We start from the raw sequence: 14,619 nt of genomic DNA on the forward strand, positions 1-14,619 counted from the left end.
CGACAATAAGAAGGGCACAGGGATACAGTAAACCTGAAGTGAAGCATCGGAATCTATAACTAGTGTCACAGGAAAGGTTCAAAGCATAGACAGTAAGAAGAGTCAGTCTTCTTGTACTTAAGTCGTCATTGTGCCTTTTGTATTTAATTCCGAAACAATTCCTGTGTTTCATCGTCAATAAGAAGGTCAGAGGGATACAGTAAACCTGAATTGAAGCATCGGAATCTATAACTGGTGTCTCAGGAATGGTTCAAAACATAGACAGTAAGAAGAGTCAGTTTTCTTGTACTTAAGTCGGCATTGTGCCTTTCATATTTAATTCCGATGCATTTTCTGTGTTTCATCGTCAATAAGAAGGTCAGAGGGATACAGTAAACCTGAAGTGAAGCATCGGAATCTATATCTAGTGTCACAGGAATGGTTCAAAACATAGACAGTAAGAAGAGTCAGTCCTTTTACTTAAGTCGGCATTGTGCCTTTTCTATTGAATTCCGATGCAAATTCTGTGTTTCATCGTCAATAAGAAGGTCAGAGGGATACAGTAAACCAGAAGTGAAGCATCGGAATCTATAACTAGTGTCACAGGAAAAGGTTCAAAACATAGACAGTAAGAATACTCAGTTTACTTGTACTTAAGTCGGCATTGTGCCTTTCGTATTTAATTCCGATGCAATTTCATTGTTTCATCGTCAATAAGGTCAGAGGGATACAGTGAACCTAAAGTGAAGCATCGGAATCTATAACTAGTGTAACAGGAATAGTTCAAACATAGACAGTAAGAAGAGTCAGTTTTCTTGTACTTAAGTCGGCATTGTGCCCTTTGTTTTTAATTCCGATGCAATTTCTGTGTTCCATTGTCAATAAGAAGGTCAGAGGGATACAGTAAACCTGAAGTGGAACATCGGAATCTATTACTAGTGTCACAGGAATGGTTCAAATCATAGACAGTAAGAAGAGTCAGTTTTCTTGTACTTAACCCGGCATTGTGCCTTTTCTATTTAATTCCGATGCAATTTCTGTGTTTCGTCGTGAATCAGAAGTTCCAAGGGATACAGTAAACCTGAAGTGAACCCTCGGAAACTATTCCTAGTGTCACAGGAATGGTTCAAAGCATAGACAGTAAGAAGTGTCAGTTTACTTGTACTTAATTCGGCTTTGTGACTTTTGTATTTCATTCCAAAGCAATTTCAGTGTTTCATCGGCAATAAGAAGGTCAGATGGATACAGTAAACCTGAAGTGAAGCATCGGAATCTATAACTAGTGTCACAGGAAAGGTTCAAAGCATAGACAGTAAGAATAGTCAGTTTTCTTGTACTTAGGTCTGCATTGTCCCTTTTGTATTTAATTCCGATGCAATTTCTGTGTTTCGTCGTCAATAAGAAGGTCCAAGGTATACAGTAAACCTGAAGTGAAGCATCGGAATCTAAAACTGGTCTCACAGGAAAGGTTCAAAACGTAAACAGTAAGAAGAGCCAGTCTTCTTGTACTTGAGTCGGCATTGATCCTTTTGTATTTAATTCCAATGCAATGTCTGTGTTTCATTGTCAATAAGAAGGTCGGAGGGATACAGGAAACCTGAAGTGAAGCATCGGAATCTATAACTAGTGTCACAGGAATGGTTCAAAACATAGACAGTAAGAAGAGTCAATTTTCTTGTACATAAGTCGGCATTGTGCCCTTTGTTTTTAATTCCGATGCAATTTCTGTGTTTCATCGTCAATAAGAAGGTCAGAGGGATACAGTAAACCTGAAGTGAAGCATCAGAATTTATAACTAGTGTCACAGGAATGGTTCAAAACATAGATAGTAAGAAGAGTTAGTTTTCTTGTACTTAAGTCGGCATTATGCATTTTGTATTGAATTCCGATGCAATTTCTGTGTTTCGTCGTCAATAAGAAGGTCAGAGGGATACAGTAAACCTGAAGTGAAGCATCGGAATCTATATGTAGTGTCACAGGAATGGTTCAAAACGTAGACAGAAAGAAGAGTCAGTTTCCTTTTACTTAAGTCGCCATTGTGCCTTTTCTATTGAATTCCGATGCAATTTCTGTTTTTGCTCGTCAATAAGAAGGTCAGAGTGATACAGTAAACCTGAAGTGAAGCATCGGAATCTATAACTAGTGTCACTGGAATGGTTCAAAACATAGACAGTAAGAAGAGTCAGTTTACTTGTACTTAACCCGGCATTGTGCGTTTTCTATTTACTTCCGATGCAATTTCTGTGTTTTGTCGTGAATAAGAAGGTCCAACGGATACAGTAAACCTGAAGTGAAGCATCGGAATCTAAAACCGGTCTCACAGGAATGGTTCAAAACATACACACTAAGAAGTGCCGGTCTTTTTGTACTTGACTCTGCATTGTGCCCCTTGTATTTAATTCCGATGCAATTTCTGTGTATCATCGTCAATAAGACGGTCAGAGGGATACAGTAAACCTGAAGTGAAGCAGCGGAATCTATAACTTGTGTCACAGGAATGGTTCAAAACATAGGGAGTAAGAAGAGACAGTTTTCTTGTACTTAAGTCGGCATTGTGCCTTTTCTATTTAATTCCGATGCAATTTCTGTGTTTCGTCGTCAATAAGAAGGACCAAGGGATACAGTAAACCTGAATTGATGCATCGGAATCTATAACTAGTGTCACAGGAAAGGTTCAAAGCATAGACAGTAAGAAGAGTCAGTCTTCTTGTACTTAAGTCGTCATTGTGCCTTTTGTATTTAATTCCGAAACAATTCCTGTGTTTCATCGTACATAAGAAGGTCAGAGGGATACAGTAAACCTGAAGTGAAGCATCGGAATCTGTAACTAGTGTCACCGGAAGGGTTCAAAACGTAGACAGTAAGAAGAGTCAGTTTACTTGTACTTAAGTCGGCATTGTGCATTTCGAATTTAATTCCGATGCAATTACTGTGTTTCATCGCCAATAAGAAGGTCAGAGGGATACAGTGAACCTGAAGTGAAGCATCGGAATCTATAACTAGTGTAACAGGAATGGATCAAAACATAGACAGTAAGGAGAGTCAGTTTTCTTGCACTTACGTCGGCATTGTGCCCTTTGTTTTTAATTCCGATGCAATTTCTGTGTTTAATCGTCAATAAGAAAGTCAGAGGGATACAGTAAACCTGAAGTGAAGCATCAGAATCTGTAACTAATGTCACAGGAATGGTTCAAAACGTAGACAGTAAGAAGAGTCAGTTTTCTTGTACTTAAATCGGCATTGTGCCTTTTGTATTGAATTCCGATGCAATTTCTGTGTTTCATCGTCAATAAGAAGGTCAGAGGGATACAGTAAACGTGAAGTGAAGCATCGGAATCTATATCTAGTGCCACAGGAATGGTTCAAAGCATAGACAGTAAGAAGAGTCAGTTTCCTTTTACTTAAGTCGGCATTGTGCCTTTTCTATTGAATTCCGATGCAATTGCTGTGTTTCGTCGTCAATAAGAAGGTCAGAGGAATACAGTAAACCTGAAGTGAAGCATCGGAATCTATAACTAGTGTCACTGGAATAGTTCCAAACATAGACAGTAAGAAGAGTCAGTTTTCTTGTACTTAAATCGGCATTGGGCCTTTTGTATTTAATTCCGATGCAATATCTGTGTTTTATCGTCAATAAGAAGGTCAGAGGGATACAGTAAACCTGAAGTGAAGCATCGGAATTTATAACTAGTGTCACAGGAATGGTTCAAAACTTAGACAGTAAAAAGAGCTAGTCTTCTTGTCCTTGAGTCTGCATTGTGCCTTTTGTATTTAATTCCGATGCAAATTCTGTGTTTCATCGTCAATAAGAAGGTCAGAGGGATACAGTAAACCAGAAGTGAAGCATCGGAATCTATAACTAGTGTAACAGGAATAGTTCAAACATAGAGAGTAAGAAGAGTCAGTTTTCTTGTACTTAAGTCGGCATTGTGCCCTTTGTTTTTAATTCCGATGCAATTTCTGTGTTTCATTGTCAATAAGAAGGTCAGAGGGATTCAGTAAACCTGAAGTGGAACATCGGAATCTATTACTAGTGTCACAGGAATGGTTCAAATCATAGACAGTAAGACGAGTCAGTTTTCTTGTACTTAACCCGGCATTGTGCCTTTTCTATTTAATTCCGATGCAATTTCTGTGTTTCGTCGTGAATCAGAAGTTCCAAGGGATACAGTAAACCTGAAGTGAACCCTCGGAAACTATTACTAGTGTCACAGGAATGGTTCAAAGCATAGACAGTAAGAAGAGTCAGTTTACTTGTACTTAATTCGGCTTTGTGACTTTTGTATTTCATTCCAAAGCAATTTCAGTGTTCCATCGGCAATAAGAAGGTCAGATGGATACAGTAAACCTGAAGTGAAGCATCGGAATCTATAACTAGTGTCACAGGAAAGGTTCAAAGCATAGACAGTAAGAATAGTAAGTTTTCTTGTACTTAGGTCTGCATTGTCCCTTTTGTATTTAATTCCGATGCAATTTCTGTGTTTCGTCGTCAATAAGAAGGTCCAAGGTATACAGTAAACCTGAAGTGAAGCATCGGAATCTAAAACTGGCCTCACAGGAAAGGTTCAAAACGTAAACAGTAAGAAGAGCCAGTCTTCTTGTACTTGAGTCGGCATTGATCCTTTTGTATTTAATTCCGATGCAATGTCTGTGTTTCATTGTCAATAAGAAGGTCGGAGGGATACAGGAAACCTGAAGTGAAGCATCGGAATCTATAACTAGTGTCACAGGAATGGTTCAAAACATAGACAGTAAGAAGAGTCAATTTTCTTGTACATAAGTCGGCATTGTGCCTTTTGTATGTAATTCCGATGCAATTTCTGTGTTTCGTCGTCATTAAGAAGGTCAGTGGGATACAGTAATCCTGAAGTGTAGTATCGGAATCTATATCTAGTGTCACAGGTATGGTTCAAATCATAGACAGTAAGAAGTGTCAGTTTTCTTGTACTTAATTCGGCTTTGTGACTTTTGTATTTCATTCCGATGCAATTTCTGTGTTTCATCGTCAATAAGAAGGTCAAAGGGATACAGTAAACCAGAAGTGAAGCATCGGAATCTATAACTAGTGTCACAGGAAAGGTTCAAAACATAACCAGTAAGAAGAGTCAGTCTTCTTGTACCTAAGTCGTCATTGTGCCTTTTGTATTTAATTTCAAAACAATTCCTGTGTTTCATCGTCAATAAGAAGGTCAGAGGGATACAGTAAACCAGAAGTGAAGCATCAGAATCTATAACTAGTGTCACAGGAATGGTTCAAACCTAGACAGTAAGAAGGCTCAGTTTACTTGTACTTAAGTCGGCATTGTGCCTTCCGTATTTAATTCCGATGCAATTTCTGTGTTTCATCGTCAATAAGAAGGTCAGAGGGATACAGTGAACCTGAAGTGAAGCATCGGAATCTATAACTAGTGTAACAGGAATAGATCAAAACATAGACAGTAAAAAGAGTCAGTTTTCTTGTACTTAAGTCGGCATTGTGACCTTTGTTTTTAATTCCGATGCAATTTCTGTGTTTCATCGTCAATAAGAAGGTCAGAGGGATACAGTAAACCTGTTGTTAAACATCAGAATCTGTAACTAATGTCACAGGAATGGTTCAAAACATAGACAGTAAGAAGAGTTAATTTTCTTGTGCTTAAATTGGCATTGTACCTTTTGTATTTAATTCCGATGCAATTTCTGTGTTTCATCGTCAATAAGAAGGACAGAGGGATACAGTAAACCTGAAGTGAAGCATCGGAATCTATTACTTGTGTCACAGGAATGGTTCAAAACATAGACAGTAAGAAGAGTCAGTTTTCTTGTACTTAAGTCGGCATTGTGCCTTTTGTATTGAATTCCGATGCAATTTCTGTGTTTTGTCGTCAATAAGAAGGTCAGAGGGATACAGTAAACCTGAAGCGAAGCATCGGAATCTTTCCGAAACAATTCCTGTGTTTCATCGTAAGTAAGAGGGTCAGAGGGATACAGTAAACATGAAGTGAAGCATCAGAATCTATAACTAGTGTCACAGGAATGGTTCACAACATAGACAGTAAGAAGTGTCAGTTTTCTTGTACTTAAGTCGGCATTGTGCATTTCGTATTTAATTCCGAAGCAATTTCTGTGTTTCATCGTCAATAAGAAGGTCAGATTGATACAGTGAACCGGAAGTGAAGCATCGGAATCTATAACTAGTGCAACAGGAATGGTACAAAACATAGACAGTAAGAAGAGTCAGTTTTCTTGTACTTAAGTCGCCATTGTGCCCTTTGTTTTTAAATTCGATGCAATTTCTGTGTTTCATCGTCAATAAGAAGGTCAGAGGGATACAGTAAACCTGAAGTGAAGCATCAGAATCTGTAACTAATGTCACAGGAATGGTTCAAAACATAGACAGTAAGAAGAGTCAATTTTCTTGTACTTAAATCGGCATTGGGCCTTTTGTATTTAATTCTGATGCAATATCTGTGTTTCATCGTCAATAAGAAGGTCAGAGGGATACAGTAAACCTGAAGTGAAGCATCGGAATTTATAACTAGTGTCACAGGAATGGTTCAAAACATAGACAGTAAGAAGAGTCAGTTCTCTTGTACTTAAGACGGCATTGTGCCTTTTGTATTGAATTCCGATGCAATTTCTGTGTTTCGTCGTCAATAAGAAGGTCTGAGGGATACAGTAAACCTGAAGCGAAGCATCGGAATCTATATCTAGTGTCACAGGAATGGTTCAAAACATAGACAGTAAGAAGAGTCAGTTTCCTTTTACTTAAGTCGGCTTTGTGCCATTTCTATTGAATTCCCATGCAATTGCTGTGATTCGTCGTCAATAAGAAGGTCAGAGGGATACAGTAAACCTAAAGTGAAGCATCGGAATCTATAACTATTGTCCCTGGAATGGTTCAAATCATATTCAGTAAGAAGAGTCAGTTTTCTTGTACTTAAGTCGGCATTGTGTCTTTTGTATTTAATTCCGATGCAATTTCTGTGTTTCATCGTCAATAGGTAGGTCAGAGGGATACAGACAACCTCAAGTGAAGCATCGGAATCTATAACTAGTGTCGCAGGAGTGGTTCAAAACGTAGACAGTAAGGACAGTCAGTTTTCTTGTACTTAAGTCGGCATTGTGCCTTTTGTATTGAATTCCGATGCAATTTCTGTGTTTCCTCGTTAATGAGAAGGTCTGAGGGATACAGTTAACCTGAAGTGAACCATCAGAATCTATAACTAGTGTCACAGGAAAGCTTCAAAGCATAGACAGTAAGAGGAGTCAGTCTTCTTGTACTTAAGTCGTCATTGTGCCTTTTGTATTTAATTCCGAAACAGTTCTTGTGTTTCATCGTCAATAAGAAGGTCAGAGGGATACAGTAAACCTGAAGTGAAGCATCGGAATACTTAAGTAGTGTCACAGGATTGGTTCAAAACATAGACAGTAAGAAGAGTCAGTTTACTTGTACTTAAGTCGGCATTGTGCCTTTCGTATTTAATTCCGATGCAATTTCTGTGTTTCATCGTCAATAAGAAGATCAGAGGGTTACAGTGAACCTGAAGTGAAACTTCGGAATCTATAAATAGTGTAACAGGAATGGCTCAAACATAGACAGTAAGAAGAGTCAGTTTTCTTGTACTTAAATCGGCACTGGGCCTTTTGTATTTAACTCTGATGCAATATCTGTGTTTCATCGTCAATAAGAAGGTCAGAGGGATACAGTAAACCTGAAGTGAGGCATCGAAATCTATAACTAGTGTCAGTGGAATGGTTCAAAAACATAGACAGTAGGAAGAGTCAGTTTTCTTGTACTTAACCCGACATTGTGCCTTTTCTATTTAATTCCGATGCAATTTCTGTATTTCGTCGAGAACAGAAGGCCAAGGGATGGAGTAAACCTGAAGTGAACCATCGGAAACTATAACTAGTTTTACAAAAATGGTTTCTAAACATAGACAGTAAGAAGAGTCAGTTTTCATGTACTTAAGTCGGCATTGTGCATTTTGTATTTAATTCCGATGCCAATTTCTGTGTTTCATTGTCAATAAGAAGGTCAGAGGGATGCAGTAAACCTTTAGTGTAGTATCGGAATGTATAACTAGTGTAACAGGAATGGTTCAAAGCATAGGCAGTAAGAAGGGTCAGTTTACTTGTACTTAATTCGGCTTTGTGGCTTTTGTATTTCATTCCGATGCAATTTCTATGTTTCATCGACAACAAGAAGGGCACAGGGATACAGTAAACCTGAAGTGAAGCATCGGAATCTATAACTAGGTGTCACAGGAAAGGTTCAAAGCATAGACAGTAAGAAGAGTCAGTCTTCTTGTACTTAAGTCGTCATTGTGCCTTTTGTATTTAATTCCGAAACAATTCCTGTGTTTTCATCGTCCAATAAGAAGGTCCAACGGATACAGCAAACCTGAAGTGAAGCATCGGAATCTAAAACCGTCTCACAGGAATGGTTCAAAACATACACAGTAAGAAGTGCCGGTCTTCTTGTACTTGACTCTGCATTGTGCCCCTTGTATTTAATTCCGATGCAATTTCTGTGTTTCATCGTCAATAAGACGGTCAGAGGGATACAGTAAACCTGAAGTGAAGCAGCGGAATCTATAACTTGTGTCACAGGAATGGTTCAAAACATAGGGAGTAAGAAGAGTCAGTTTTCTTGTACTTAAGTCGCATTGTGCCTTTTCTATTTAATTCCGATGCAATTTCTGTGTTTCGTCGTCAATAAGAAGGACCAAGGGATACAGTAAAACCTGAAGTGATGCATCGGAATCTATAACTAGTGTCACAGGAAAGGTTCAAAGCATAGACAGTAAGAAGAGTCAGTCTTCTTGTACTTAAGTCGTCCATTGTGCCTTTTGTATTTAATTACGGAAACAATTCCTGTGTTTCATCGTACATACGAAGGTCAGGAGGGATACAGTAAACCTGAAGTGAAGCATCGGAATCTGTAACTAGTGTCACAGGAATGGTTCAAAACGTAGACAGTAAGAAGAGTCAGTTTACTTGTACTTAAGTCGGCATTGTGCATTTCGAATTTAATTCCGATGCAATTACTGTGTTTCATCGCCAATAAGAAGGTCAGAGGGATACAGTGAACCTGAAGTGAAGCATCGGAATCTATAACTAGTGTAACAGGAATGGATCAAAAACATAGACAGTAAGGAGAGTCAGTTTATCTTGCACTTAAGTCGGCAATTGTGCCCTTTGTTTTTAATTCCGATGCAATTTTCTGTGTTTAATCGTCAATAAGAAAGTCAGAGGGATACAGTAAACCTGAAGTGAAGCATCAGAATCTGTAACTAATGTCACAGGAATGGTTCAAAACATAGACAGTAAGAAGAGTCTGTTTTCTTGTACATAAATCGGCATTGTGCCTTTTGTATTGAATTCCGATGCAATTTCTGTGTTTCGTCGTCAATAAGAAGGTCAGAGGGATACAGTAAACGTGAAGGTGAAGCATCGGAATCTATATCTAGTGCCACAGGAATGGTTCAAAGCATTGACAGTAAGAAGAGTCAGTTTCCTTTTACTTAAGTCGGCATTGTGGCCTTTTCTATTGAATTCCGATGCAATTGCTGTGTTTCGTCGTCAATAAGAAGGTCAGAGGGATACAGTAAACCTGAAGTGAAGCATCGGAATCTATAACTAGTGTCACTGGAATAGTTCAAAACATAGACAGTAAGAAGAGTCAGTTTTTCTTGTACTTAATTCGGCATTGGGCCTTTTGTATTTAATTCCGATGCAATATCTGTGTTTCATCGTCAATAAGAAGGTCAGAGGGATACAGTAGACCTGAAGTGAAGCATCGGAATTTATAAACTAGTGTCACAGGAATGGTTCAAAACATAGACAGTAAAAAGAGCTAGTCTTCTTGTCCTTGAGTCTGCATTGTGCCTTTTGTATTTAATTCCGATGCAAATTCTGTGTTTCATCGTCAATAAGAAGGTCAGAGGGATACAGTAAACCAGAAGTGAAGCATCGGAATCTATAACTAGTGTCACAGGAAAAGGTTCAAAACATAGACAGTAAGAATACTCAGTTTACTTGTACTTAAGTCGGCATTGTGCCTTTCGTATTTAATTCAGATGCAATTTCATTGTTTCATCGTCAATAAGGTCAGAGGGATACAGTGAACCTAAAGTGAAGCATCGGAATCTATAACTAGTGTAACAGGAATAGTTCAAACATAGACAGTAAGAAGTGTCAGTTTTCTTGTACTTAAGTCGGCATTGTGCCCTTTGTTTTTAATTCCGATGCAATTTCTGGGTTTCATTGTCAATAAGAAGGTCAGAGGGATACAGTAAACCTGAAGTGGAACATCGGAATCTATTACTAGTGTCACAGGAATGGTTCAAATCATAGACAGTAAGAAGAGTCAGTTTTCTTGTACTTAACCCGGCATTGTGCCTTTTCTATTTAATTCCGATGCAATTTCTGTGTTTCGGCGTGAATCAGAAGTTCCAAGGGATACAGTAAACCTGAAGTGAACCATCGGAAACTATTACTAGTGTCACAGGAATGGTTCAAAGCATAGACAGTAAGAAGAGTCAGTTTACTTGTACTTAATTCGGCTTTGTGACTTTTGTATTTCATTCCAAAGCAATTTCAGTGTTTCATCGGCAATAAGAAGGTCAGAGGGATACAGTAAACCTGAAGTGAAGCATCGGAATCAATAACTAGTGTCACAGGAAAGGTTCAAAGCATAGACAGTAAGAAGAGTCAGTTTTCTTGTACTTAGGTCTGCATTGTCCCTTTTGTATTTAATTCCGATGCAATTTCTGTGTTTCGTCGTCAATAAGACGGTCCAAGGTATACAGTACATCTGAAGTGAAGCATCGGAATCTAAAACTGGTCTCACAGGAAAGGTTCAAAACGTAAACAGTAAGAAGAGCCAGTCTTCTTGTACTTGAGTCGGCATTGATCCTTTTGTATTTAATTCCGATGCAATGTCTGTGTTTCATTGTCAATAAGAAGGTCGGAGGGATACAGGAAACCTGAAGTGAAGCATCGGAATCTATAACTATTGTCACAGGAATGGTTCAAAACATAGACAGTAAGAAGAGTCAATTTTCTTGTACATAAGTCGGCATTGTGCCTTTTGTATGTAATTCCGATGCAATTTCTGTGTTTCATCGTCATTAAGAAGGTCAGTGGGATACAGTAATCCTGAAGTGTAGTATCGGAATCTATATCTAGTGTCACAGGTATGGTTCAAATCATAGACAGTAAGAAGTGTCAGTTTTCTTGTACTTAAGTTGGTATTGTGCCTTTTGTATTTAATTCCGAAACAATTTCTGTGTTTCATCGTCAATAAGAAGGTCAGAGGGATACAGTAAACCTGAAGTGAAGCATCGGAATCTATAACTAGTGTCACAGGAATGGTTCAAAACATAGACAGTAAGAAGTGTCCGTTTTCTTGTACTTAAGTCGGCATTGTGCCTTTTGTATTTAATTCCGATGCAATATCTGTGTTTCATCGTCAATAAGAAGGTCAAAGGGATACAGTGAACCTGAAGTGAAGCATCGGAATCTATAACTAGTGTAACAGGAATGGTTCACAGCATAGACAGTGAGAAGAGTCAGTATACTTGTACTTAATTCGGCTTTGTGACTTTTGTATTTCATTCCGATGCAATTTCTGTGTTTCATCGTCAATAAGAAGGTCAAAGGGATACAGTAAACCTGAAGTGAAGCATCGGAATCTATAACTAGTGTCACAGGAAAGGTTCAAAACATAACCAGTAAGAAGAGTCAGTCTTCTTGTACCTAAGTCGTCATTGTGCCTTTTGTATTTAATTTCAAAACAATTCCTGTGTTTCATCGTCAATAAGAAGGTCAGAGGGATACAGTAAACCAGAAGTGAAGCATCAGAATCTATAACTAGTGTCACAGGAATGGTTCAAAACATAGACAGTAAGAAGGCTCAGTTTACTTGTACTTAAGTCGGCATTGTGCCTTCCGTGTTTAATTCCGATGCAATTTCTGTGTTTCATCGTCAATAAGAAGGTCAGAGGGATACAGTGAACCTGAAGTGAAGCATCGGAATCTATAACTAGTGTAACAGGAATAGTTCAAAACATAGACAGTAAAAAGAGTCAGTTTTCTTGTACTTAAGTCGGCATAGTGACCTTTGTTTTTAATTCCGATGCAATTTCTGTGTTTCATCGTCAATAAGAAGGTCAGAGGGATACAGTAAACCTGTTGTTAAACATCAGAATCTGTAACTAATGTCACAGGAATGGTTCAAAACATAGACAGTAAGAAGAGTTAATTTTCTTGTGCTTAAATTGGCATTGTACCTTTTGTATTTAATTCCGATGCAATTTCTGTGTTTCATCGTCAATAAGAAGGACAGAGGGATACAGTAAACCTGAAGTGAAGCATCGGAATCTATTACTTGTGTCACAGGAATGGTTCAAAACATAGACAGTAAGAAGAGTCAGTTTTCTTGTACTTAAGTCGGCATTGTGCCTTTTGTATTGAATTCCGATGCAATTTCTGTGTTTTGTCGTCAATAAGAAGGTCAGAGGGATACAGTAAACCTGAAGCGAAGCATCGGAATCTTTCCGAAACAATTCCTGTGTTTCATCGTAAGTAAGAGGGTCAGAGGGATACAGTAAACATGAAGTGAAGCATCAGAATCTATAACTAGTGTCACAGGAATGGTTCACAACATAGACAGTAAGAAGAGTCAGTTTTCTTGTACTTAAGTCGGCATTGTGCATTTCGTATTTAATTCCGAAGCAATTTCTGTGTTTCATCGTCAATAAGAAGGTCAGAGGGATACAGTGAACCGGAAGTGAAGCATCGGAATCTATAACTAGTGCAACAGGAATGTTACAAAACATAGACAGTAAGAAGAGTCAATTTTCTTGTACTTAAGTCGCCATTGTGCCCTTTGTTTTTAAATTCGATGCAATTTCTGTGTTTCATCGTCAATAAGAAGGTCAGAGGGATACAGTAAACCTGAAGTGAAGCATCAGAATCTGTAACTAATGTCACAGGAATGGTTCAAATCATAGACAGTAAGAAGAGTCAATTTTCTTGTACTTAAATCGGCATTGGGCCTTTTGTATTTAATTCTGATGCAATATCTGCGTTTCATCGTCAATAAGAAGGTCAGAGGGATACAGTAACCCTGAAGTGAAGCATCGGAATTTATAACTAGTGTCACAGGAATGGTTCAAAACATAGACAGTAAGAAGAGTCAGTTCTCTTGTACTTAAGACGGCATTGTGTCTTTTGTATTGAATTCCGATGCAATTTCTGTGTTTCGTCGTCAATAAGAAGGTCTGAGGGATACAGTAAACCTGAAGTGAAGCATCGGAATCTATATCTAGTGTCACAGGAATGGTTCAAAACATAGACAGTAAGAAGAGTCAGTTTCCTTTTACTTAAGTCGGCTTTGTGCCTTTTCTATTGAATTCCCATGCAATTGCTGTGATTCGTCGTCAATAAGAAGGTCAGAGGGATACAGTAAACCTAAAGTGAAGCATCGGAATCTATAACTATTGTCCCTGGAATGGTTCAAATCATAGACAGTAAGAAGAGTCAGTTTTCTTGTACTTAAGTCGGCATTGTGTCTTTTGTATTTAATTCCGATGCAATTTCTGTGTTTCATCGTCAATAGGTAGGTCAGAGGGATACAGTAAACCTCAAGTGAAGCATCGGAATCTATAACTAGTGTCGCAGGAATGGTTCAAAACGTAGACAGTAAGGACAGTCAGTTTTCTTGTACTTAAGTCAGCATTGTGCCTTTTGTATTGAATTCCGATGCAATTTCTGTGTTTCCTCGTTAATGAGAAGGTCTGAGGGATACAGTTAACCTGAAGTGAAGCATCAGAATCTATAACTAGTGTCACAGGAAAGCTTCAAAGCATAGACAGTAAGAGGAGTCAGTCCTCTTGTACTTAAGTCGTCATTGTGCCTTTTGTATTTAATTCCGAAACAGTTCTTGTGTTTCATCGTCAATAAGAAGGTCAGAGGGATACAGTAAACCTGAAGTGAAGCATCGGAATCCTTAAGTAGTGTCACAGGATTGGTTCAAAACATAGACAGTAAGAAGAGTCAGTTTACTTGTACTTAAGACGGCATTGTGCCTTTCGTATTTAATTCCGATGCAATTTCTGTGTTTCATCGTCAATAAGAAGATCAGAGGGTTACAGTGAACCTGAAGTGAAGCTTCGGAATCTATAAATAGTGTAACAGGAATGGCTCAAACATTGACAGTAAGAAGAGTCAGTTTTCTTGTACTTAAATCGGCATTGTGCCCTTTGTTTTTAATTCCGATGCAATTTCTGTGTTTCATCGTCAATAAGAAGGTCAGAGGGATACAGTGAACCTGAAGTGAAGCATCAGAATCTGTAACTAATGTCACAGGAATGGTTCATAACATAGACAGTAAGAAGAGTCAGTTTTCTTGTACTTAAATCGGAATTGTGCCTTTTGTATTTAATTCCGATCTGTGTTTCATCGGCAATAAGAAGGTCACAGGGATACAGTAAACCTGAAGTGAAGCATCGGAATTTATAACTAGTGTCACGGGAATGGTTCTAAACATAGACAGTAAGAAGAGTCAGTTTTCTTGTACTGAAGTCGGCATTGTGCCTTTTGTATTGAATTCCGATGCAATTTCTGTGTTTCGTCGTCAATAAGAAGGTC

The sequence above is a fragment of the Schistocerca piceifrons genome, chromosome 2, assembly GCF_021461385.2.
Source record: "Schistocerca piceifrons isolate TAMUIC-IGC-003096 chromosome 2, iqSchPice1.1, whole genome shotgun sequence".
Taxonomy (NCBI): Eukaryota; Metazoa; Arthropoda; class Insecta; order Orthoptera; family Acrididae; genus Schistocerca; species Schistocerca piceifrons.